The 22364-nt window shown below is 59.8% G+C and overlaps 1 protein-coding gene across 15 annotated transcripts in view; it reads right to left on the bottom strand.

Moving 5' to 3' along the window:
• RBFOX3 (RNA binding fox-1 homolog 3) overlaps positions 1-22364 on the bottom strand; it is a 140547-nt gene that overhangs the window by 20935 nt on the left and 97248 nt on the right. For 14 of the 15 annotated variants that reach the window (XM_042025592.1, XM_042025598.1, XM_042025599.1 and 11 more), the window contains one exon: positions 9993-10037. The exons of the other annotated variant lie outside the window; for it this stretch is intronic. The gene's annotated coding sequence lies outside the window, so the exon portion shown is untranslated. The remainder of the gene's footprint in view (positions 1-9992; positions 10038-22364) is intronic. 15 annotated transcript variants of the gene reach the window in all.

The following is a 22364-nucleotide window of genomic DNA, read 5'->3' as shown; positions in this document are numbered from 1 at the left end:
ATCACAGCCCCTCACAGCCCCACAGCCCCTCACGGCCCCACAGCCCCGCGCCGCCACGGCCTGCGCCACCGCGGGCAGGGCCGGCAGCCCGCAGCACTCCCTGCCGGACGAACCGCAGCCTCACCGCTGCCTGCCTGCCCCGGTGCTCAACCCTGCCAAAGTGTGAGAGTCCCAGGCAGGGCCCTGTGAGCCCCTCACCCGCCTGCCAGTCCCACAGGCACGGAGGGCTGCGGGGAGCCCTGTGCCTTGGGGTGGCTGGCACTGGCGGGGGCTTCCCTGCGCTCCCCAGAGTGATGGGGACCCTCTGCCCCAAGAACCACCCGCTGGTGGGCAGGGGTCAGCCCTGGCAGAGTTCAAGAGGTGTTTTGGTGTTTCCAGGGGGCCTGCGGTGCTGCCAGCAGCCCTGACGCATCCACACCACACTCATGGCTGTCACAGCTGCCATGGCAATAGCCTACGTGCCAGTGCCCGCGAGGGACAGCCGGCGTGGGCGCACGCACGTGTTCGCTCGGGTCCCTGTCCCGCTTCGCACCTCCACCCTCAGGGCCCCGCAGCAGCCCCGGCACTGCCATGGGGGTCCTCCCCTGGTGCCCCATGCCTTGGCGCTGCATCCTGCCCGGCTCTGGAGCCATGGCAGTGCCAAGGCTGCCAGGATGGCATTGTGCTGGGGCATGTGGGAAACAAAACCTGGGCTCAGCTCAGTTTCCATCTTGGCCAAATGTGATGCACAAAGGCAGGGCTGTGCCAGCAGCTGCTGATGCTCCGTCTCTGCCGGAGCCTCCAGCACACGACCAGCCGTTTGGAGCTGGGATTTTCCACAGTATCCCCAGGCAGAGTGACATGCTGCAGTGTCCTGGTACACTCGCAGCAGTTACCACTTCTGCTGCAGACACTCCAGAGCAGCAGTGTGTGGCATGGCCAGTCCAGAGCCACAGGGAAAACCTGCTGCAAACAACTCAGGAAGAGCCATCCTGAGAAAGAGGTGCCTGGGGCCAAGGGGGTGGTAGCCCCTCCCAGGGGGTCCTGAGACTTGGGGGGACTACACTCCAAAGGGACCACAAGCTGCCAAACCGGGGAGGGGATGCCAGGCCAGGGGGAGGCTTTGTCACCACCACCACCTTGTGGTACCGGACGTCAAAAAGGTCCAGCAGTGACATCTGCTGCCTACAGCATCCCTGGGCACTGCTCCCTGTGGGTGTCCCACCACGGTGTCCCCCTCCAGCTCCAAAGACCATGACAGATGCAGTGGCCCCTTCAGCACACCGTGGTGCTCAGACCCCACACTCCTGCTAGTCTCCAGCTCCCCTTCCCAGGGACCCCCATGCCCCTGGTGCCGCACTCTCCTGTGCACTCCAGCACCTGGGGAAGGATGTGGGACAGCTCTGAAAGGGACAAGTGCGTCCTCCCACAGCCCTTCGCACAGCCGAGGGGAGAGGGGCTCCCCCAGGAACCTGCACGCACCCAAGCACCACACAGACCCTGGCACAGGGCAAGGGACACCTTGAGCAAGCCAACAGGCAGCTCCAAAGGCCCTGGGCCGGCCTGGCTCCACTGCAGCTCCTGGAGGTGACAACGGCAGGGCACTGCCTGGCACACTGGCCTTGCGGTGCCCAACTAAGCAAACCACGTGAGGCGGGAACTGGCTCCAGGATGAGGTAATCTGCCCATCCTTCCCTGCGCCGGCTCCGGCCAGGGTGACTCAAAGGCATTCCTGGCCGGTGGCAGCACCACAAGTGCTGGCACTGTCCTGAGCCAGCAGCGAAATGGGCAGAGCTCTGGGAGCTGAGGAATGTTGGAGTCTCCTTTCTCCCTCCTCTCGCCATCACCAACGTGTGCCTGGCTGCAGAGATGCCCCTCTGCAGTGGGGAGCCCCGGGGGACACTGGCCGGGCAGAGCGCCACAAACCCCCCCAGTCAGCTCCAGTGGGGAACACCTCGCTGGCCACCACTGGCTGGTTTTCCTCACTCTGCTGCTCCCGGTGACACTGTGCCACAGTCCCAGCCACCAGCACTGGTGGTGACACCAGGGCTGTGCCCAGCCCCGCAGAGCCGCAGCCCCAGAGGAGCACCTCCGAAACTGAAGCCTCCTGGAATGAAAGTTTATTTATCTGTTTAATTAAGATGTGTTCACCAGGCGCACAGACCCCATTCCATCTGTCTCACTTACAGCCGTGTCCCAGTAAAATTAAACCTAATAAATATCAGCAGAGGGAAAGCAAAGGGCACGTGTGAGATATACGATCAAAGGCTGAAGTTGCACAGGGCTGCAGTTCTCAGCACATCTCTCTCTGCCCTTCGGGGCTGGGCTGGCGCTGCGCTCCTCCGCACAGGATGGGGCTGCCTTTCCTTCAAATCAGCACAATTCTCAGTTTTTTATTTATTTAAAATGAAGCCTTCAGGGCTCCTTGGTTTTGTTTTCTGGAAGAGTGAGAACAACATGGCACTGGGACAGGAGTGGTCTTGGCCACTGTTCTGGTGCTGGAGCCAAGAGACAAAGCCTGCACTGGGAGCACTGGTGGGCATGCACCCCTCAAACCACTGCGGGAATTGCCAGGGACAGCGCAGCACATCTGGCTGCTCCAGGCCCCCGGGATGTCCCTGCCGCGCAGCCGAGAGCTGTTGGGAGGTGCCCAAGGCAGCCAGTGCGGTGTTGCCGGCTCCTCAGGAAATGCCAGAAAAGCTCAGCTCCCCTCCAAGGCACACTCCAGCATTTGGAAACTATCTACCAGGAACAAGGTGCAGAGGTGTGCCTGGAGCCCCGTCCCCCCAGCCCCGCGGAGCAGGCGGTGTCAGGCAGGTCGGCGGTGCAGCATGGCTGCGGCACATCCAGGTGCCAAGGGCCCTGCACATGCTGCACTGAGCCCTGAGCACACGTCAGAGCTGCTGCCAGCCCAGGGCTGTCTCAGCTCCATGTCCGGATTCTGACCCACAGGATGCAATGGGAAATCCAGTGCCTGGCACCACCGGGACCTGCGGCTATCCTCTCCCAGGAGAGAGGGATGATGCAGTGCCCATGGACCTGCTGTGGGGGCACAATGCACAGCCATGGGGGAACTGGGGGTCCCAGGGGCTGCCAGTGTCCAGTGTTTAATAGGATTCCGTGGTCCCTGCAGCACACTCCTACAGGGCAAAGCCAGATGCTGACGCTCAGGAGAGCTGCCAAGGAGGGCTGCAGATCAGGCAAGACACAAGCTCTGCCACGAGGGCTGTTGAGGTTGGACCGGTGAGATCAGGTGCTCCAGCCTCCCTGGGGTCATCCTGCGAGTGCAGTGCTGGTGGCCCACCAGCACCCAGGGACAGCGGTACCAACCTAATCCTCTCCTCCCACCCACTCCAAAATGCCCCCAAGCCGTGGCATTCATTAATTAAAAGCTCATTAGTAGTTATTCATAGACATCAAGCAATTAGATGAAGGCACTGACAAATCTGAGCTGCTGTGTGACAAGGAACATCCATGCGGCAAGGAAGGTCCCACGTCACCAGTACCTCAGACATAGGGATGGCCCCAGCATGGGGAACAGACTAGGACAGTGAGAAGGGACTGACAAGCCTCCTTGGCACCCTGCTAAGCCTCTCCATCTTTCCCTGATTCTTTCTCCTCCTCCTCCTCCAGCAGCTCTCAGAGGTCACTGGAGACACTGCCTGCTCTGAATTCCCAAAGATGGAGCACCCAGGTATGACCTCACCAGGTGAGGAGGGGACTGTGACCAAACCACAGCCAGTATCTGAGACAGCAGCTGTGGCAGTAGGAGGGGAGCAGGAATGCAGGGAAAGCACATGGAAGTTTAATGGGATCCAGGGAAAAAACCCTGGATGGGACCCTTGGTGCTCTCCACAAAATGGCACCTGTTTGTAGCCGTCCCGTGTCCCCCATCAACCAGCACGAACAACTGGGGCACAGGTACCTCCAGCAGCCAGTCACATCTGCACTCTGGCTCCTTGCAGGAGACACGGCAGCTCCCACTGGGACACAGCTCACACCCCTGGCTGGGCAGGATGAGCCAGAGCCTGTCACTGTGCCTGGCTCCTCGCCTCTGCCTGCACCACCCTTCCTGAAGCCCTTTCACTTGACAAAATATTTACATGAAATGGCAATTAGGCTCCCTGGATTTAATGAGAATTAAACTGCAGCAACAGCACCGTGGCAGAGCAGCTGCTGCTGAGCACCTCGAGCTTACAGGCTGGGTGGGCAGCGCCGGGGGGCCATAGCAGGGGAAACGGCTGTACTGTGCTTGCAGGGTCACTGGGGCCACGGCCACCACCGCTGGGGCCAGAGCCACCACCAAGGCTGGGGCCACCACCACCACGAGGCCCAGCACAGCACAAGAAGGAGGAAGGAATGATGGAGGGTGACGCAGGACTGATGGAGGATGATGCAAGGAAGGAGCAACTGCAGACCAGGAACGCAAAATGCCGCATTCCCAGAGCCCCCCTCTTCCCTGAGACCCGCTCCACTGCCTGACAAAGGGTTCCCAAGAAAATGAGCCCTCTGAACTGGCAGGTGGCTGTGCCTCACAGGCTGCCGGGGGGCTTTAGCAGCAGCCCCTAGGGTGCCAGCACATGGGACACAACAGGAGGGGGTCCAAGCCACCCCAAGCAGGGGTGCGTGTGGCACTGCCAGTGTGGGCTGGGACCCATCTGAGCAGCAGACAGGTGAGAGGTGAGGTGGGCACGGGGGAGCACCAGGCTGGAGGCACTCCAGAAGCAAACGCTTCATCCTCATAATAAGATTTTTTAAATGTACAAACAGGATCTTAGTGTTAAACAGGCGCTGTGACCCAGGGCAAACTTTATAAATCAGAGTATTTACAGACTCCTCCTTCCCCTGCCCCACACACTCTTAATTTCTGTGGAATTAAATTATTTCTCTGTTCATTTAAAGACATTTTGCTTTGGCATCTCAGCCCACTGAGGTGTTGATGACTGAGCCACTGGCTGCCGCTGGCCACCACAGCGCTCGCGCCATGCAGGGATATCAGACCCTCCGCTTCCTCCCACACCACGACAGAGAGACGCTCACGATGCCAAGAAATGACGCTCACTGCTCTGCCAGGAGCACAGCCCTCGCCCTGCCCTTCCCAGCAGAGCTGGGGATGCCACCGTGCGGTGCCAGGACCAGCCATCCCAGGCTGGCTGGCTCTGTGCACCACATGGGACAGGGAACAGAGACCCTGGAGCGCCACTGCCCCAGAGCCAGTGCGGTGTGGGAAGCTGTGCCTGGAGCTCCCATGGGCACGGGCACCCCACGCTGTCTGTGCCTGCTCGGCCGTGCTCTGCAAAGCCCCACGGCACCAACGGAGCCGGGAGCAGAAGCTCTGCTTTGCTCTCGCAGCTGTGGTGGGTCATTAAGTCCCTGAGCAGAGTTAGCACCGAGGCAGGAGGCTCTGGCAGCCTCGACAGGCTCTGGAGCCGTGGCAGCACCGACATCCCTCATGACAAAGCACCTTACACCTGAAAGCTGCTTCCCTGAGAAACAATGAATTCGCATTATCCTCTTCCTCCTCCCCATAAGCTCCTTGCCGCGCATCCCCCTTTCCCTGCCTCTGCTCACTCTGTTCCCTGCTCCCAAATCCAGGGAAGCACAACTCCCCGGAGCATGTAACCCCCATCAGACTGCTGCAGCCCCCAGCCCCTCTCCATCTCTGAGGAAGCGGGACGGAGCAGGTGGAAGGAGCTGGTGCTTTCAGCCCCAGGTGGTGGGCTGGGATGCCATGGGAAGACCCTTGGACGGTGTAGAGCCTGATACAGTCCAGCTCTTGCAGCTCTGAGGAGGAAGTGTAGCTCCATGGGAGACTGCTGGCTCCAGCCCCTTCCCCTCTGCTCACTGTCCCAGCTGCACCCAGACCGGGGCTCACATCCACATTCATTGTCCTGGCCCCAAGCAAAGGGCCTGGACAGACCCTGTCACGTCCCTCGCTCTCCATCTCTGCACAAAGCTCTTGAGATGGCCGGGTAGGTCTCAGCCTGTCCCCCCTCCAGCCATGGCCTGTGTGCTCCACTAGTGCAGGGAGAGCTGAGCCCCCTGCACCCAGCCCACTCCCCAGCCATGCCTCACTCTGGGCTCAGTCGGGGCACAAAACTATGCAGTCCCCCCAAGCCTCAAAACCCCTGAGCAGGGACTGCTGTGGAGGGACTTTGGGGTCCACAAGGGGATCTCAGGGGGCTCAGGGTCCCCACGGTAGGTTTCCCTCTGTAGCCCCAGGAATTTCAGGCCTGGGATCAAATATGGGGGCTGCCCCACAAGCATCTGTCAAGATCCTGGGTGGGCACACATGGGGCGCAGACCCCGTGAGAGGGGGCTGCTGCTCCGCACAGACCCATCACCTGAATGTCCCACTATCACCACAGACACGTGCCCCCTCCCAGGACAGCCCCCGGGCGGGCGCCAGAGCCCACCAGTGACCACCAAAGTACAGCTGGGGCAAGGGTTTGGTGCTGGGCAGAGGAGGCAGCTTTTGCCTATGGCCAGCACCACAGGGGGCTTGGACAGAGCAGTGCAGAGGCAGGAGGGCAGCTGGGGGTGCCCTCAGCAGGGACAAGGCCACAGTGTCCAGGCAGGGAGCCCTGTCCGCTGCCCTGTTCCTTCCCAACGCCAGGCCTGTCTCCAGCACTGCAGCCCATCCCCTGCCTGCTGCTGCCAGCCGTGGGCAGTGAGTGGCTGACCAGAGGGGGAAGCTCTCCCTGGACAGTGGCACAGCCAGGGAGTGGCAACGGTGCAAAACCACCCCAATCCTGAGCGAAGCCTCAGCAGATAGGGAGGGAAGTGCCCACCCTTGGCGGCGGTACCTACCCAAAAATACATCATCATGTCAGCGGCGGGGGCTGAGGCGCTCTGCGGGGGTCGGTGGGAGGGCGATGGGCTGCTCCCGACGTGGGCTGCACTGGCCACCGCTCCTCGTGGGTGGGCTCTGTCCCCTCCGGCTGTCGGGCTCCAGCGCCGAGGGCCGGCGGTCCCGGAGCCCTGCGCGCTCACTTCCCTCCCTCGCGGCGTGAGCGCTCGCCGCGGCTCAGAGCCGGCGTCCGGCCTCCGACATGCTGCTTCGGAGGGCAGGGGCCGGACGGCAGCCGCGGGGTAGCCCCGGCGGGCAGTGTCTTATCCACCCCAGGGAAAAATGCGAGAGGAAGAAAAAAATTAAATCCTCTCCAGTGCCTTCGAGGAGCAAAGGGAAAGACAAGCGTGTGCGGGGACGCCAGCCCCAGGGGCGAGAGGGGTGCTGGGGAGAGGGTCCGGGACCAGGCTGGGCATTGGGGGCCACGGCAGCGGCAGTGTGGGCGCTCGCTGGCGCAGCGTGGGCTCCCGCTGACACTCCGAGGAGCCAATGTCCTGCCTCAGCATTTTTCAAGCTACCCTGTCAATAAGGGAATCCGCCGCTCACAGTTAACCTCCGAGGTGCCAGCCGGCTCTCGGCCCCCACCGGCCGCAGAGGGTTCCATAACCCCCTGCTCCCATCGCTGGTCCTGGCAGGCAGGGATGCTCAGCCGTGGTCCGGCTGCGATAATCTGTCCTGGGAGGCCCAGCGTCCCCCCCTTTTTTGGGAGCAGCCGAGCAGTGGCCCGAGGGGGACAGAGCCAGCAGCCACCAGCCCCCGTGTGCAGTGGGGAGCAATGGGGACAGTCCATGCAGCCCGGGATGTGGCCACCATGGCCTGCACGAGAGGGCACCCAGAAATCCCCACCAATGCCAGGGCAGCCACTTGTTCTTTGAGCCTCAGCACTGCCCCCCCAGCAGAACCCCGGGACAGAGCAGCAGGACCGGACAGGGGACACAGCGAAGAGCTGGCCATGGAGCGGCCCATGGGGATAAGTCAGGGGGTCCTGGACACAAACCCCAGCTGCTCCTGGCACACAGTGCAGGCTCGGCAGCCAGGCAATGCTGCTCCTCAGGCACTAAATCTCTGTCCTCCAGGGGCATGGTGTGGTGGAAGGAGCAAGGGGACCATGAGCACTGAACCAGGCATGGTAGTGAGGGAATAAATAAGGATAAGGGAAGCAGAGGAGTGAGGGGGGCAGCAGATTGGTCTCCGTGGCCCAGCTGGTTCTGACATCTCCAGCCCCATAATCATATTCAGAGCAGCACCAGGCTGGAGGCAGCTCTCCTCCAGCACGGCAATAAACGAGAGCAACACTCTCAATAATTCAGCACCAGGAGAGGGTGATAAAGCAGCAGAGGCACCACTGCAGGCAGCTGGGGCGGGGGGCTCCCTGCTCCCTCTTATATCTCAGTGATCCAAACCCTTTTCTCTCTCTCTGTGCCCTGTAAATGCAGCGCCAGCTGCGACTTGGGGTCCCCCCCAGACTGCCAGACCCCCCAGCCCTGTTGTATAGGACAGACAGAGGGGCCCAGTGCAGCAGAATGGAACCCCTCCATCACCAGCAGACAAAACCTGGGGGGTCACTGGGCAGGGCGCAGAACTGTCCTGGAGCCAGGGCAGAGGCAGCAGCAGGAGCACCTCCCCAGCTTTCTTCCCAGCACCATTCCGCCCTCTCCCATTGCAGCCCCCCACAGCTGCACAAACAGAGCCCAGAGCCCCTGTGGCACATCCCAAACCTCCCACCCAGACTGGGCACGGGGCAGCTGAGCCACAGGACACCCACCCCACTGCCCTCCCCTCCCCCGTGGACACAGCTCTCCAGACACAACCAGTGGCCACAGCCCAGTGCGTTCTGGCACCCGCAGTCCCCCGCAGCCCCAGGACTGACGTGTGACCTCCGACCCCACACACAGCAGGACACTGGGAGGGAGCAAAGCCCTCGCCTCAGTACAGGAAGCGAACCACCAAGACATCAGTAAAGACACGGGTGCCGGAGGTGGGGGCAGCCCCGGCCGCACAGCCCTCCCCGCTGTGGCTGACCAGCACATGCCCCCCAGGCTCACAGCCACAGCCCCGCCTTCGTCCCATTCATCCTGGCTCACGCTGCCTGCAAGTGCTGCTCCCACCCAGCCTTTCTGCTCCTTCTAGTAGCTCTTTTTCCACATTTCCCATGGGATCTCAGGACCCTTCGAGACCCCAGTCCCCTCCCAGCAGGTGACCTCCATCCTTGTCCTGCATGTGCCAAGGACGGGAGCGTTCCCCTGCCAGACACCTCTTCATTGTGTTGCATGTTGGCAGCTCCTGTAGCACAGTGCCGCTGCCTTGGCCCCCATCATCCCCTGGTCCCACTGGCACCCCCAGCCCATGCCAGGGCCCAGAGCAATGGATGCACCAGACTCATCCTCTCCAGCCCCTCAGCTTTCTTTGCTCCTCTGCTCCACTGGCTTTGACGGGGGAGCATGGGTTGTACTGCACTCAGTGGACAGACCTTGGGGGGATGTGGAGTCGCCTCTGTGATGGGATCCTCCCACTGCTGTGAAGTCCAGCAACGTGAGGGTAGGACAGGAAGGAGCCATCCACACCTGACCAGTGGGCACCAGGCTGGCAGAGGGCATCTGGTCTGGCCCACCTTCCACACACATCACACATGACCTGCCTCAGCCTGGGGACACTGTGAGCTGCTGTGATGCCTCCCAGAACCCTGGGGACAAACATCTGCGGTGGGCAACTGCCAGGTCAGGGCCAGAATGGGGCTGTGGGCTGCTCTTTGCCCCCAGTAAGGACAGGGTCCCTGTCTTCTCCAGGGAGTCGCACAGAGTATGGACAGACAGCAAGTCAGCACACACAGACACTCACAGGCACGTCAGTCTCAGCTCTCCTCACGCAGAATTCACGTCTTCACGTCACACCTGCGTGGGGGCTCAACACCGGGGGGAGCCGGGGGCCACTGGCAGAGGGGAGTGGGCAGCCTTCCTCCTGTCCCTCCCCCGTGCATGGCTCTGTGCCCACCAGCCCCTGCCTGATCCCTGTGCCACAGGCTGAGGGTGCTGCCCTGCTCTGGCTGGCCCCACGTCAAGCACCCATTGCCAGCCCCACACATGCAGGTTTAGCGTGCAGGAGGGACCCCGGGAGCAGCCAAGGCAGAGCCCAATGCAGCCACTGGGATCCGAACCCTCCATACCTTTTATTCAGCCCAGCTCCTCCCGCGGTGCTTGCACTGGGCTCTCTAGAAAAGACAGGGAAGAAGAGTAAGAATGAAAATCAATGATCATCATCACTAACCTGCTACAGTCAATGCTGTCTGTTCATTGACGGCACAACACTGGGATATGAGCACGGACGTGAGTGTTATTCCCCGGGCACTGGGAAGTCTGTGCTGGTCAGGAGCTGGTGGCCAGGCCAGGGGCTCAGCCCATGGAGCCCACCAGCACCATGCCCAGGGTGATGGGCACAGGAACCCCCCCACGCCCTTCAGCTCCACCAGCGCACCTCAAACCCAACCCAACTCCCGCAGACCACGGGCCCCTCCCTCGACTCCCCCAGAGCCCTGCAAGCACAGCCCCACACACCCCCACGGGATGGGACAGGGCACAGCTGTCATTGAAGCACTGGCTGCACGCCTGGGTTGGTGCGTCCCAAACCTTCTGCCCACCCCAGCACAGTGACACGCTCCTGTGAGAGCGATCCCTGCGGCACACGGCTCCGCTGCTGTCCTGGCTCTGGGCACTTCTTGGAAATTAAGCCAAATTTCAAAGAAAACTTCCTGAAAGCTGCACTTCAACTAATTGGCTTTCACAGCATGGCCAACGCAAACATTCATCAATCATGTTAGACCCTCAGAAATAATGAGAATGGCTGATACATGCCGGGAGTGGTTAACAAATGAGGGGGGCTGTGTGTGTCTGTACCCGCTGCTTTGGAGGCCTGAAAGTGCTGAGTCCCACCTGCCCAACAGCTCTGCTCCCATCGCGGAGCTGCAACGCTCAGCCCCCACTGCAGGAGCAGCACCCCAAGATGAGGGTGCTGAGCGTGGGTCCCGTGCCTGGACGCTGCTCCAGGCTCACGGCTGATCCCAGCAAGCACGTGGCCCACGGAGGGTCCGGAGGCCGCTCTGGTGGCAGCTCAGGAAGCACAGAGACTGCTCCCAGGCACTCGTGTTAGCAAACACGGTTCTCAGCCGCGCAGCAGGATAATCAATTATGGTAATTCCTGCCTCAATGAATCAGATTCATGGAGGAGTACAGCTCATTAGGCTGGTGCTGACTTCCATTAGCACTCTTATGATAAAAACCCTCCAAACACTCTCACCCAGCAAGATGCATTCGCCAGGCTGGGGGTCTCCCCTCCCCCCAGGCCAGGGCAGACCCAGCTGTGGGACGTGGGTGTCCTAAAAAGGATGGTTGGGAACTCCCTAGTTCCCGGCAGCGTGGTGACAGCCCTGCACCTGCAGGCCTGGCAGAGCCGCCTGCCCCCCAGCCACCGCTCCTGAGCTCTTCCACAGCTTCGCCAAGGAAGCGCCCACCAGGATCCCGGCTGGGATCAGGAGACGGCACAGCAGGCCCAGAGCACTCTGGCAGCGGGGCTGGGAGTGCTGGGAGTGCTGGGAGTGCTGGGAGCCCAGTCTGCCTGTTCTGCAATGAATAATTGACGCCGCACACTCCTGGGGGAGGCTCAGCGATGGGTAACGCCGCATTTCCCAAACGCATTTCCCAAGGAAGGCGCCTTCTGAGAAGCTCCCCACAGCAACATGGGGCCCGGCAGCCGGGATGCGCCTCAGTTGGGATGTGCCATGCTTGTTGGCACAGACAGGGAATCGCCAAGCCCGGCTCCAGCCCAGGCAGAAATCTCTGGTGGTCCCAGCACTGCAGGGAGCAGGATGCTCAGCCAGAGCCTCCCTGTCTGTATGTGCCAGAGTGGGAGAGGGAAATCCCTGGCAGAGCACTGATGGGAGGCAGGCAGGAGCAGCTCTGGGCATTACTGGGGGGTTCTTGCTCCAGTCTGCTTTTCTGGCAGAGGTCCGGGCTGACTGGCTCTACCTGGAACCTCGCAAAGGCTCAAAGAGACCCGCTGCCAGAACAGGTGATCTCAACCCAGCTAAAACCACCCGGATGTGAACCATGGGGTCTGCACAAGAAATGCAACCCGTGTCACCCAGCTGCACGGATCCCATGAAAGCTGTGCCTCAAAACTCCTTATCCCCATGCTGCAACCTGAGGCAGGCCTGGTTCTGATCTGCTGGGAAACTTCTTAGTAGTTTCTCAAAGTACATTTTAACCCTGTTCCCTCCACCAAAAATCCTAAATTAATTTTTCTTTTAATTAAATTCATTAGCAAAGATTATCTGGCTGAGGAACAATAATGTCCCACCCTTCCCCCCACAGCCCTCTCTATTTATATCCCCATATACAGAACAGCAGCGAATATTTCTTTATGGGCCATTAAAGGTTTAATGTTTAATTTATAACCACCTTCTCCGGCGGGTGGGATGGCCAGGCACAATGTCAACATTTTTAATTAAATGAGAAGGGATTTTTTTTTCAGCTAAGGAATATAAAACATCCCGTTCCCAGCAGCGTTGGAGGCAGGGGCAGGAGGGGCAGGGGCTGGGGCTGGGGCTGGGGCTGGGGCTGGGGCAGAGGCTGGCTCTGGCACAGCAGCTCTCAGGAGACGTTTCCCCACTGTCCCTCTCTGCCCGTGGCCAAGCCAGGGCCGATCCACACTGCTGGCCAAGAGCTGAGACACGAGATGCTCGGGCAGCGCCCAGAGGAGCCCTGGTGGGACGGGTAAGGGACCACCACCAGGACAGCTCTAGGACTGCTCAGGAGAGTCCTCCAACCAGCAGCTCAGGTCTGGAAAGAGCAGTCCCATCCTGGGGACAGGACCAACACATGGCGCTGTCCCCACTTTGGGAAGCCCCTCCCTGATATGGCTGTGGGGCCCGGCAGGGGCCCGGCACAGGGCTGAGCACCAGCTCCCGTGCGGGTCCCTCGGGGGCAGAGGTGAGCGTGCGGCACTGCGACACTCGGCACAGCCCCTGCCAGCATCGCTGGCCACCAAACTCTGCCTGAGCAACCGCTGTGAACCTCCCAGCCGAAATCCTTCCTGCAATTTCTGCTGGTCACTGGCACCTCCTCCCACCCGGTGACTGCGGCTCCTGTGGCATCACCACCTCCTTCTTGCCGGCGAGGAGACCAAAGCACTTCCAGCGCCTGAGTCGTTCATGGAACCCACCGGCAGAGCCACGTGGCGCCGGCTGGCACAGCAGGCACCGCCGGAGGAGTCTGGCACTCCTGGCTCATCCCACTGGCATCCCTCCCACAGCCCCTCATCCCAGCCCCCTCAACACGGGACACAGGAGCTACACGGCAGCGTGTCCAGCTGTGCTGCCAGCATCGACAGCCTCAGCAGGACAGTGCAGCCTTTCCTGCCCGGACAGTGGCAAGGGGCAGCTCAGAGCAGGCAGGTTTCCATTAAAGGAGTATTTTATCTTACAGGAGAGATTAAATCTCTGTACAGAGAGGCGCAAACGCGCTGAATCAGCAGCTAGCTGGGGGTGGCAGGTTCAGCCATGAGTATTTGGCTCCAGCACAGCCCATCAGTGCTTCATCCTCCTGCATCCACACTCTGCCAGACATTGCTAGTCCTGAGTAACCCCCCCACAGCCTGTTCCATGCCCTTGCAAGTGTCGGGATGGCTGGAGGAGCCACAGGCAGCTCTGGTCCCCTCACACTGCCTGGCAGCCCCACGCCAGCCCTGTGCTGCACTAACAGACCCCGAGCGAGCCAAGCGTCGGTGGCACGGGTGAGCTGCCTTCCTCCCTCCCACTGCAGAGCGCGGATGGGTTGGCAGGAGGTGTCCCGGCACAGCTGCCATGTCCACAGCAGCATTCCAGGCCATAGCCCTCAGCCAGCAGGGCCCCAGCCCATCCCGCCCCGCAGGCTCTGCTCCCAGCCACACCTCAACAGGGTCCCTCACGTTGCCACGTTCCTGCTCCCACGGACATGAGTCATGCCCAGCATTGGCTGCCTTGGCTCCAAAGCCAAGGAGGAGGCAGAGCGGTCACTCGCTGCCCACGTGCCCATACACGTGTGCTCACGGGAGCAGGCGTGCAAGGGCCGGCTGCAGGGAGCCAGCAACAGAGCAGGGATGGCACTGTGCCGCTCACTAAAAGCATGAGTGTCACTAAATCAATAATTCATTTACTTTAATGAGATAAGTACTTGGAAAACTAATTGCAAACCTGCTCCATTTACTCCAACCCGTTATAGCCTTTAATGTAAATGGCAGAAACGCTGCTGGAGGAAGGGGAAGGGCTTTGGGTGGAAGATGGTGTCGTCCTCCCCCTTCTTCTAAGAAAGAGAAATATCAGTCATCAGCTGGGACAGTAGAAGCCAAAAGAGCCAGTGGAATCACCATGTGGAAGTGCCAATGACGGAATCACTGCATGGAAGCTCTGATGCCGGAGCGAGGGGAAAACCCAGTCCCCTCCCTGGAGTCACCACTGTCCTGCTGCCCATGCTGCCACCACAGAGGATCCTGCCAAGCCAGGATGGGGCTTCACTCTTCCCCTGTGCCACGGACTCCCATCTGGAGCCCTGCCAGATGTGCACCCGCTGCAGGTGGTCACTGTAATGACTGTCGCCATTCATTATAAACCCGCGGCCGTATCTCTGGCACAGCATCCCCCAGAGCTGGCAGCTGCCAGCTCCTCTGCCCCAGCCGGTGCTGCCCCTTCCCACCCCTCCGGGCCCTGTCAGCCCCCACGTGCCCGGGGAGTCAGAGTGGGCAGGGGCATCCTGCCAGGCCCCAGCGCTTTCCTGAAAAGGAGCCGTGGCTCCCGGCAGTGAAGCCGCTGCGTTCCTGAACTGCAGCCGGAGCAGGAGCTGGATGCCAAGGGCTCACTTCTTGCTTGCTGGAGCAAATGGCAGGTCATAAAAAGGAACTGTGACAGAAGAGAAAACGTTCCAGAGTCCACAAGGACCAGTCCAGAGTAAATCCATCTGCTCAGCAATTTAGCTAGAAAATCCTTTCCAATCATCCGTGCTGTAGGTCCTTCATCCCCAGCTGGTGGCTCCGGTCAGGGCCTTTCCCTCTCCAGCAGCTCACATGGGGTTGTGCTGCTTGGTGATCCCACAGCACCTCCATTGGGGACACTCGAGGAGGTGTCACACTACCCCTTGCAGAGGCTTTGACAGTGGCACTGGCTGTGGGGACTCTCCCAAGCTGTCGGCTCACTCAGAAGAGCACATCATCCTTCCCAGGTCCCTGGGATGCAGGAGGGCTCCCAGGGAGTGCAAAGCCCACCTGGAGCTCCACGACCAGCCCTCGCACCTCCCATGGGCAGCAGCAGGGAGGCTTCCCTGGGAGCCACGGCCGAGGAGAGCTGGGATAAGCCTGCCTGGCTGACAACTCCATAGCTCAGCCTTGCACACCCGCCGCAGAGATCTCCCTGCAGGCATCCCACTGAATCCCACCTCAGCCACTCCTGTCTCACAGAAAATCAATGGCAAGCATCTCAATTAATCACACCAGGGGCAAATTGATTAGGAGCCTAAATAAGGTCAACATGGTTGTCTGCTTATAGGGTGGGACCCCTTAATCATCATTTTATCTGCAATGGGCTGCGGAACCAGCAATCACAGCAGCTCGGGAGCACAGAGGGATCTGCTCTGAACTCCTACAGCTTCGAGGGCCAGTGGCACTGGAACCACGGCTCTGCCATAAGGAGCTGCATTCCAGCATGTGGCAGCCACCGGGCACAGGCAGCTGGCAGCCCCAAGTGGGGAGAGCGAGAGCCCCAAGTGGAGACTCCAAGGCCCAGCTGTTACCTCCAACTCCAAGGGGAAAAAAAGCAGCAAAGCACTGCTCTGGGTACAGCACGTCCCTCTGACCCCACACCAGCTGAGGGGTTCCCTTGGCTTCTACTGTCCCAGTTGATGACTGATATTTCTCTTTCTTAGAGGACACCATCTCCCACCCAAAAGTCCTTCCCCTTCCTCCAGCAGTGTTCCTGACATTTACATTAAAGGCTATGGCTAGGCTGGGGTAAGGGACAGAGCCATGACTGCTCCTCTGGTCCCCACGACCCCTGAGTGCCGCCCACAGCCCCTTTGGCACTGGACACACCTCACTCACTCACCTGCCGCTGCCCCAGCCACCCGCCGCCCCCTCTTGTTGTAAATACCGGTATAAATATTATAATTTGGTTTAATATTTAATATAGTCAGGTTAAATAAGCATTCCCAGCCCCATAAATAATCATTAACAGAGGATTCTAATTGTGCTGTTGGGATCTGGCTTCATGACTTATTTAGTGGGCAGACACTCTTCCCCTCCGTGCTCCCCACATGCTGTAAATTAACCTGTGGCTCAACCTCTCCGTGAGAACCTGGTGGGACAAGGCACAAGGAGACAGATCCACTCTGGGATGACACCAGGATGTGGAGCTAGGAGAATGCCTGGGATGGAGCCAGTGGGGACAGGGGGACCAGAGCAGCTGGAGGAGCCTGTAGGAACATGGAGCAGCTGAGCAGGACAAGACTGCGACTGAAGATCAAGGGTATTGGGGCATCCTTGGCTGTGGACACCTGGGCACGGGGTGAGCCCGGGAGCAGAGGTAGGTGAGCCATGGACGAGGAGCACCCACCCACCCTGCTCACCCCGGGGTGGCATCAGCAGGGACACAGAGACACAAAACGCAGCCAGGCGAGTGGAGAGCAGGGGAGGCTTTTATCCCAACCACAAACCTACTGTGAAATTGATTGGAAACAATAGCAAGAAAAGAAACAAACCCCGAAGCACCAAACTCAGTGCGCGGGTAATTGGCCAGGGGCGAGCATTCTGAAAGTGCCGAGCGGAGACACGAGGACAAGCAAAGTGCAAAAAAACCTCCATGTGAGTGTTTTCCCCTCAAGGGATGTACTGATGCAGTGCTGTAAAAAAAGGTCGGGGTTTTCTTTATGTGGCTTAATTTCATCTTGAAATGAAAAACTACAGAAGTAAATGGAAAGAGCCCCCTCTCTGCTGAGCCCATCTGCAGCCACTGTGCTCTGTGGGTGCCCTCAGCTCTGTGCCCAGGCAGGAGCAGCTCTGCGTGCCCAGCTCCAAAGGACACAGTGTGCACCAGGAGGGGCGGGGATGCCAGCCCCAGGGAAACAGGCACGTCCTGCTCCCCAGATGCCTTGGGGTGCCTCTGCTCCCACTGATGCCATCAGGATGGTCACATTTAGGGTCTATCCGTGCCCTCTGGATGTTAAGCATGGAGAGACCACTGGGAGGTCTCCCATCCCACTGAGAGATGCAGCAGAGGGGACCCAAAAGTGACAGTCCTTCTAGAGCAGTTTTCCTGCCTCTGGCACGTCTGCTCCCGGCCTTGCCCATCCCAAGACACGGGCGCCCCAAACAGTGCCAATCCTGACTCTGGGATGCAGCTCTATGGGAAAGATCCTGTTTTATCTTTATTTGTCAGGATTTATATGAAAAGGGGATAGTTCAGCTCTAAATGTAATGATTTGGAAGAACAGCCCTCCAGTGGCCTCCCCAGCTAGCATGGCATCAATACCATCGACTGCTAAAAAAACTGATAGCCCTGGCCCAGCACGGTGGGGGAATGCTCCTTCCTGCTCCGAGTCCCCAAACAACCCCTGCTCCAGGTCCCCAAACCACCTGGGCACCAAGTCCCCAAACCACTCCCTGTACCTTGCCCATGGGCAGCACGGGTCTCTGTGTACTCCAGAGGAGAGAAAGTGAGAGCTGCCTGTCTGTGGGGATACACCAGGATCACCTGGACAGGGAACACCAGCACAGCACAGTGCTCTGTCCTGCCATCTTACTGACCTTCCCAGGACAGGAACAAAAACCAAATGGGGAAGGAAACGATCAAACACGAGTCCACAGTTAGGGAGGAAGAGTTATTCCTCTTGTTGAAAATGAGTCTCACTTAACAGAGAAGAAATAAAGTGTTTTAGAATTAACGACACAAATGTCAGCCCCATTGTGGGGATATTAAACTCTACAATGATTTGACGACCTTCCGCAGTTTCGCCTCTCGTCGTGCCTGGAGCGGGGCGAGCATGGACAGCACCGGGGTGACAGCACCTGCTGCAGTGCAGGAGAGGTCCCCAGCAGCTTCCCGGGGCTGGTGACAGCCCCCGCTCCTTGCTGCCGGGATGCTCTGCTGACCCTCTGCATGTGCTGACCAGGCAGCTGCTCCGTGGGCCAGTGGCCACCCAGCCACCTGCCAGTGCTCACCAGGGAAGCTGCTGCTCCTGAGAACACAAACCCTCTCCTCACAGCCTGCCTGGCACAGATAGGGGCTACAGGGCATCCTGGTCACACGTCCCCTTGGCCAGGTGAGCAAAGGGCACCGGGCAAAGCCTGGCCAGTTTTGGTGGCAGAGCAGCATCACTCAGCCCCTCCAGCACTGAAAACACCCTCAGAGAATCCATCCAGGAGCAGAGAAATACACACTGCTCCTGCAAAAGTGACTTCAAATCCCCAAAGATTCATCCTGATGCTGGCAGGGACTCTGCCGTAATCTGCCACTGGAAACAGGATCGGTACGTGGAGTGCAGTGCTCTGCCAGCGAGGTCACTGCGGCAAGCGAGCAGTGGCTCTGCTGCCATGGTGAGGGGCACGTGGGGGTCACATCGAGGGTCACAGTGAGGGTAACAGCTCGCTCCTGCACCCCCCTGCCCCAGCAAAACCACCCCTGAAGCCCTTCGGGAGCTGGAGCGATGAGCAGATGCTCTGGAGCTGAGGGCTCGGGGAGCACATGTGAACATGCATGTGACAGGAGGGGGAACACACGTGCGCACAGGGCAGCGTGTGCGGTGCGGCCCAAGCAGAGTTATTTGTAAATAATCCTTAATTAATAAGATTCGCAGGCCCAAATGGCTCAGTGGATTCCAGGCAGGGACAACAGGAATCTCCATTCTTCCACTTCTCAATTACAGCTTCGGGGAGGGAAGCAGGAACTGGCCAGGGTGAATTAGAGAGACTTTTGTCACGTTTAATATCACTTCATTTTGCAGACTGCTGACACAGCGGGATTTCACAGCTTGGAATTTATGGTTCTTTTGAGAGACATGCGCAAAAAAGGAGGAAAAAATACCCTGCCATCAGCACAAAACCATCAACTCCTCTGGGAAAGAGCTGGGGTCTGGGGGACCCCCCAGGGATCCCCAGGGGAGCAGAACTTGGCAGGACTGGGGTGCAGCACCTGGCTTCTCAGCTTCAGGTGAACGCATCAAGGGGTCCTGGGAGACCCAGAGCTGCCCTGTGGCTGGTGTGTCCGTGTCCCCCCGGTCCCTGCTCCCTGCACTTGCCCTCACGGCTCCCGAGGAGCAGCGGTGCCAGGGATGGTGTTACATGGCGTTATTCGGCCCCAAGGGGGTTTTATGCAAAATGACACATAATATAAATGACTGCTGTAAACAGAGAGTTTAATAAAGGGCTGTGTGCGAATTTTACAGCCTCCCCAAGGATAATTAAAATTATTTATCTACTTACCTAGCTTGCCACCAGAGCAGTCTATTAATTATTATCTATTACACAGGGCCTGCTTTGTATGCTGCCGGAGCACTGCCTGCAACCAGCACCCACAAGAACGCACAGCAGCACCGGGAATGCTGCGAGCCATCATGATCCCAGGGTGATCCCAGGATGATCCCAGGGCGCTCTGGGCCCCTCGCAAACCCCATGGGAGCATGAGGTACTCAGGATCAGATGTTTCTCCACCAACCTGTGGCTAGGTTTTAAAAATCTGCTTGGTTTTAAAAAAAAGCAGCTCCCCAGGGCCAGGAAGGGTGTAAAGCCCCAGGCACAGGGTGAGGCAACGATCTCCCTGCTCTATTCCAGCACTGGGCAGCCACAGGCACCAGGGATGGTTGAGGGAGATGCCACCAGTATCCCCTGACTGCGCAGCCCCTTGAGGGCCCGAAGCTCCCAAGAGAGTGCAGAGGGGCACCAAGGGGCTTGATGGAGTGCCTGAGCACGGCAGAGAGGGCTCCTGAGGAGAGGCAGCCGCACACCCGGCGCTCTCGGTGCCGCAGCGGCCGCCCCGCAGTAGCCTGGCGCAGTGCTACCTGCGCCTCTCCATCCATTAGCGTGACAGAGCAATCATCGGCGCCGAGGCTCCGGGATCCCCCGGCTCCTCTCTGCACATAAGGAGACCTCAGGGGGCTCCACTGTGCGGGTACTTAACGTTGCTTTATTAGCTTAATAAACCCGGCGATGCTGCCAGAATGTCCGAACGGGCTGCAAGCCCTCCCCGCTGCAGGAGCGGCTGGAGCGGGGAGAACCGCCAGGGCCCGAGCAGCCAGCACGGCTCCCACAGCCCGGCCGGCACCCAGAGCCCGTGGTGAGGCACGGCCCTGAACCAGGGGGCCCAGAGCAGCCTGTTGGGAGCGGAGGATCCAGCTGCTCCCTGCCATCGCGGGCACCATGAGCTGTCAGCTCTGCCAGTGCGCCATTAATCACTGCAGCAATTGCTGTCCCTGCCCATCCTGCCCGGTCCCAGCCCTGCCCTCAGCAGCCCCAGCGCTTGTGTGAGCGGGGCTGCTGTGGCACCTGGTGCTGCTGCCAGCACCAGCCCTGCTGGGACCCCCTGCACCCCCCAGGATGTGCTGGAACAGGCTGTGTCCAGGACCTTCCCTCTGGCTGACTAAGCTCCAGCAGGTCCAAGTCCTGGTAGTGAGGTCCTGGCTGATGGCACAGGTACTGAGTGGCCCCAGAGGCTGGTGGCAGCTTGGCAGAGGAGCCTGTTGTCCTTCAGCAGCCATTGAGGCATCAGGGCTGCATGAGAGTGGCTCCATCACTAGGAGCTGGAGTCCCTCAGCAGCCTGCTCAGGGTATTTTCACCTCCCAGGGTGGCTCCTCTCCCTCAGCCCTGCAGGTCCTGGTTCGCGGCAGTGCCGGATTCTCTTTGATCCTGCACAGTTACGCTTCCAGTCTCACAATCTAATGAAAGCCGCGTGATCGAATTCCAGGTCATTACTCAAGGAAAGAGACCCCCCCCCACACTGGCAGCAAGAGCTCCAACCCAATTACAGCGTGCCCAGTGCTCCCGCCAGCTGCCTGCCACGTGCCAACCTCGGCAGGCCCTGGTACCATAAGCAAGATGCAAAAATGTCAAAGGAGGCGCTTGAAGGCCGTGCCAGGGCGTTCTGGTGAGTACGGGCTCTTGGCGAGGCAGGGGCGGCTGCTCGTGCTCAGCTCCCCGCAACACCAAAGCAACTCTGAGCTCCACATCCTCCTTCTCTCCTGCCCACCTCAGGACTGCTGGCATGGGGCTGAATCGCCCCATGGAACGGGGTTGGTGACAGCTGTCACACTAGGGGCAAGGTCCCCAGCACAGGGAACCCCTGTGAACTGCAAGCAAGCACATCACAGCCACCAGCATCCCTCAGCACAGACATGCACATTTCAGATGCTAAGTACCAAATAAAATCACCTTAACCAAGCCGGGACTGACTCCAGTGGGAGAGTCAATCCAGACATTTAGCATTAGGGCTGGGTACCACCAGCTCCCTGTGCCATGGCTGTCGGCATCGATCCATTGATGCAGGTCCCCTCCGGCGAGAGTCCAGAGCCAGGTGGCACAGTGGAAGGGATGGGGACAGGGACAGCATTGCAGACCCAGGCAGGGGTTGGGAGCAGCAAGGAGTCCCAGGACTGGGGACAACAAGCTCAGAGCTGGCGTGGCATCCTGGCCTCACGGGAAGGACAAGTCCCCAGGGAGGTGGTTGGGGACCTGCTTTGAAGTGGGCAATGCCAGCAGGTCCCAAATGCTGTTGAGGACCCTGCTGACACAGCAGGCACCAGCCAGGCTGCCACAGCAACAAAATCCCACTGGGCTGACCAGGCTCTGCCAGTCCATGGCCCAGGAGGGGCCAGTTCCTGTACCCCCAGGCAAAGACCACTGCCTTGGGACAGAGCCTGAACCACTGGGTTGGGGGCAGTGTGGCAGGAGCCAGGGCTGGCATTATTCCCAGGTGGAGTCAGAAGGAACCACAGGCACCACGGCTGGAATTTGTACTGATGCTCGTGCCCCAGCACCAGTGCAGTGAGCAGAGGGCCAGCAGCCTTTGGACAGCCCCTGAACCCCCACCCCACCGGGGATCACACTGTGCTTGCCAGAACTAGAGCAAGCAGGGCTCACCCCCCGGCCCTGCCACCTTCCCCTCTGTGCCTGCACCAGCCCCAGCCCCCGGGACACCTACTGCTCGTTCTCCCCAGCCCCGGTGGTGCGGGGCTGCTCGCGCTCCGTTCCGTACGGAGAGCTCGCGCCGCAGTTCCGTTGAGCTTGCAGAAACAGCAGCCTCTGAGGAGAAACCCACCCTGGCATGGCTGCGCTCACTTGGGATGATGGACGATTATGGACCATCTGCACTTCCAGGAGGGTATGGATTTATGGGCAGCACAGACAGTTTGCAGAGTGTCCATTACTATAACTCACTGGCCTCTCCAAAGCTGTGGTGATCGGCCCCTCCGCTGCTGCGGCGGCGAAGTTTGGGTTAAGTGCTGGCAGGAAGGAAAAGTGATTTCCCTAACT

The sequence above is a fragment of the Corvus kubaryi genome, unplaced genomic scaffold (genome assembly GCF_017639235.1).
Source record: "Corvus kubaryi isolate FWS band 111438036 unplaced genomic scaffold, C.kubaryi_AGA036_p1.0 37272, whole genome shotgun sequence".
NCBI lineage: Eukaryota > Metazoa > Chordata > Aves > Passeriformes > Corvidae > Corvus > Corvus kubaryi.
This window is presented reverse-complemented; position numbering and strand designations above follow the sequence as displayed.